This window comes from Medicago sativa, chromosome 7 (genome assembly GCF_051527215.1).
Source record: "Medicago sativa cultivar Bolivia chromosome 7, Bolivia_mono, whole genome shotgun sequence".
Taxonomy (NCBI): domain Eukaryota; kingdom Viridiplantae; phylum Streptophyta; class Magnoliopsida; order Fabales; family Fabaceae; genus Medicago; species Medicago sativa.
In genome coordinates, this window is record NC_140755.1 from 31,203,687 (window position 1) to 31,207,480 (window position 3,794).

A 3,794-nucleotide genomic window follows, 5' to 3' on the forward strand; every position below is an offset into this window, starting at 1 on the left:
GAAAAATAAATTCTAACTAGACAACTTGACAAAAAAAAATCTTTTATAGAAGAAAAAACAAAAAAAATGTTTTAGTTTTATTTTAAAAAATATTTCATTATTTTAACAAAAAAATATTTCATTATAGTTAGTCAAAATTGTTATCCCTTATATATTTTTTTCGGTAGTGATTATCCCTTATATATAGGATTAAAGGTGTTGGTCTTTTTTTTTTTTGAAGGAAGTGTTGGTCTTTTTTGTTAGTTAAATTAAAAAAAATATATTATTTATTTTTTAGAAAAACACGTATAACAGATCCTTCTTCCCTCACGCACCCAGTACACGAACGATTCCTTCTTCCCTTTGAGAGAACTAACACTATTTTGAACCAAATCCTTCTTCTTCGCAATCCTTTCTCCAGCGAACCCTAACCCTTCTTTTTCACTGCGAACCCTAGCCCTTCAATTAAATCATAATCCTCAATCGAACCCTAATTGAGCGAATTGAAGCTATTTCTTTTAGAACCCTAATTGAATTTTCACCTCAATCAAATCTTCAATTTCCTTCAAGCGAATCAATTTCTGGTTGTTTCTTCAAGGTACCTTCTATTTCTTAATTTCAATTTCAGTGACCCATTAATTATTATTTTTATTTATTTAATTTCCATTTTTTATGAATTATTCTTCATAATAATCTAACTCCTACAAACAATTTCGATTTTAGATCTTCACGAGTTCACAATCAGCACCACTCAAACTATCCTTATGTTTTATTGCATATTTTACATTTTAGAAACAAAACAAAAAATTTACCAGGATAGTGTATTCAACTATTTTGAAATAATTTTAATTTTAATGAAACCCACTTGGGTTAGGATAATTGTTAACTATTCGATGTTTTTAGCTTTAATCGTTGATTATTGTAGGAGCTGAGCTCTTAGTTTTTTGATAGTTTCAATGGATTTCTCTGTTCAAGAAATCACTTAAACTTGAGTCAGGAAAGGGTAAGGTGTTTATCATTGATCTCAGTACTAAGTTGAAGAAGAAAAACATCACCGCCAATATCGAAGTTGATACTGATTGAAATGTGAGTCAAAATTTTCTACTTAGATGTTTTTGGACAATTTATCTTCAATTCTGTCATTTGGTAATGGTGTGTTCTTCTCTTCAATATAGAGAACCATAAGGATTGGGATATGTTTTGGTTTGGCCATAGATGCTACTATCAGTCACAATATGTGTAAAAATTTGATAGAAAGTTTATGCTTATTTATTTAAATGGTGTTTTTTCTTTGTAGTTCATTTATGTAATCTTGTATATGGATAAATGAGTTGTCATTGTTAAGAGTTTGGGTCATTTGAGGACTGTTATTGGGATGATTTGTACTAGTTACACTACACCTTGCCTATATTAGGTTTATAACAAAATTTGAAATGATTGATTTATGACATTGTTCTTACATGGATAATATCCTATCATCATGAATTTTTATTATCCTAATGTAAGTGTTCAATTTTTATTATCTTTCCACTACTATATGTTCACAATTTAGTTATGTGAGTGTTTTTTTTTTATTTTTGTTAAATTCCTGTGAATGACTGGCTATTCTTTGGCTCTTTGTTATGCAATTTAAGTGGTGAGAGGAATAATAGTATGTTTTGCTTTTCATTACTAGTGTTTTTTTTTCAAATCTTTTGAAGAGGGTGTCCATTGTTAGAACTAGTAGTCATCAGGTCGCTAATTTGTAATCTTATTATTTGATGGTAGCTTGATGGCTTCTCATGTACTACCATCACACGAGTACCAATGGATGGAGTCAACACATCAGTTGAGTTTACCTAACACTTCATCTGAGATGGTTGCTATAGAGACGTTGTTTCAGTTTCCAAATTATGTTCCTTGTAAAATCAGAGCAAAACAAGAATGTGTTACTCATCCTCGAAGCATTGTCGAAAGGGTATGATTTTTTTTATATGAAAAAACCAATTATTTTTTGGAGGCATCTTATTATATCATCTTGTAGTTAGGACTTATGTGTATACCTATATCTACAACAAGTTTTGTGGTATGAAAAAATCGATTGACAATTAAAATGCTAAGGAGTTATATGGATAGATAAAATAAAGATTAATGTTTTTGATGAATAATTCCTCTAGTTTTGTTAAACTTTGTAGAATCATTCGAGTTTTGGTTTGAGCTTTCAAGGAGTTATAATAAACTGCTCGGTATTTTCTTCTTGTTGTAAGTTTATTTACATGGTTTTTAATCCAATCTATTTCTGAGTTGCAATGTTCTTATTTATTGGTTTCTGTTTTTTTTTGCAGAGATACTACCATTTGGGTGACAAATTACGAGTGCTACTATGTAATATGGAATTGGACATTTGTTTTGATTTGAAATTGTTTGCTGGCTTTTTTCTCTGTTTAGATGAAGTAAATATTCTTTATTAGTTGGATATCTATCTTATTGTATGTAGTGAAATATATGATGTATCTAATAATTTTAAGGATGTAACTTTTTTCTAATTTTAATATATGATTATTTTTTGATACATATGATGATTGTTGATATTTAAAAAAGAAATGTCTCAAACACAAAAGGGGATGTAAAACATAGCTTAAAAGTTTTAAGCAATACCGTGGTCTATAATATTTTACATTGCATAGCTAATACAATAAACAACGGTTATACGGTGTTGTCTACCAAAAACCGTAGCAAAAGTCCATTAGAAAGACCGTCGCGTAAAGAACAACCGTGGGCAATGTCTATCATAAAAACCGTGGCTTCTTATGCATTTCCGGCACGGTTTTTCGGGTTCGTGGTTAAAAATACAAAATCCGTGGCCTAACCCTTTAGGCAACGGCCGTATATACCACGCCTGAATATCCGTGGCCTGAAGGTTTATGCCACGGTTTTGGTACTTCTAGCCGCGATTTTTGCCCGTTGCCTAAACTCATTTTTGTTGTAGTGCTATATTCTCTTTTGATCTCTTCTGTAATTGTCGATGTTAGATTCTATTTGGTGGTAAAAACAAATGTTGTTATTGTTTTTCCATTGCGAGAAAAAAATTTCATTTAACTTATTTGTGAAAAGAGAAAGCTGATACAAACAAACCAAAATGACTGATTAAATTGTATATTTACAAAGTTATTGAAATGGATATATGAAGAGAGATTGATGTGTTTGGAAAATTAGAAGCGGTGTCTGTGTTATTTAGGAAAAGAAAATCTCAAAGGAAGTCAAAATAATTTTCCCTTTTATCATTAATGTCGGCTTTATCATTAGTTTTTTCTTATCTTCTCAATTCATATAACATTGCAATGTGCTTTGATGCACACCCTACTTCGAATTAGCCCGTGTGGAGCACGGGCCCGTGCTTAGCACGGGTTAGTTGCTAGTTTAGGTCTTAATAAAACAGATTTCATAAAGCATGTTCAATAATCATGAATCAATAGCCGAAGCAAACAAAACATTGAACATGATTATGATCGGATCTACGACATGTTTGATTTATCAAGGATATTAAGAATTAGGTATCAGGAATACCTGGATGAAGTTTTTGATGGCAGCCCTCTCAATAACAACCATAAACAGAGAGAGGTAATCTGAAACAAACTGAAGGGATTAGTGACGGCTGATTTGGTTCTTCCTCAACCGGTACCTTTATGCCTGAAGTTCTCTTCAGATGGGGAGAAGAAAGAGTTTGCCGTGTACGGTGAATTGGGGACCATAACCTCTTTTATATTGGATGGCCATCAGGGTTTCCCATTATTCCGTTAATGGGCCATCCGGACATCCACTCATTGAGTCCATAT

At 31.7% G+C, this 3,794-nt stretch overlaps 1 long non-coding RNA gene across 3 annotated transcripts; it reads left to right on the forward strand.

The window, feature by feature from the left end:
* Positions 1-239: 239 nt before the first annotated feature.
* LOC146905584 (uncharacterized) lies at positions 240-2,484 on the forward strand. 3 transcript variants are annotated; one of them, XR_015019199.1, is made up of 5 exons: positions 240-577; positions 905-1,065; positions 1,747-1,936; positions 2,154-2,220; positions 2,304-2,484. It is a non-coding gene; the product is annotated as an uncharacterized LOC146905584 (long non-coding RNA). The 3 variants fall into 3 exon arrangements; XR_015019200.1 differs by having other exon boundaries at positions 2,154-2,204; XR_015019201.1 differs by lacking the exon at positions 2,154-2,220.
* The last annotated feature ends 1,310 nt before the right edge of the window (positions 2,485-3,794 follow it).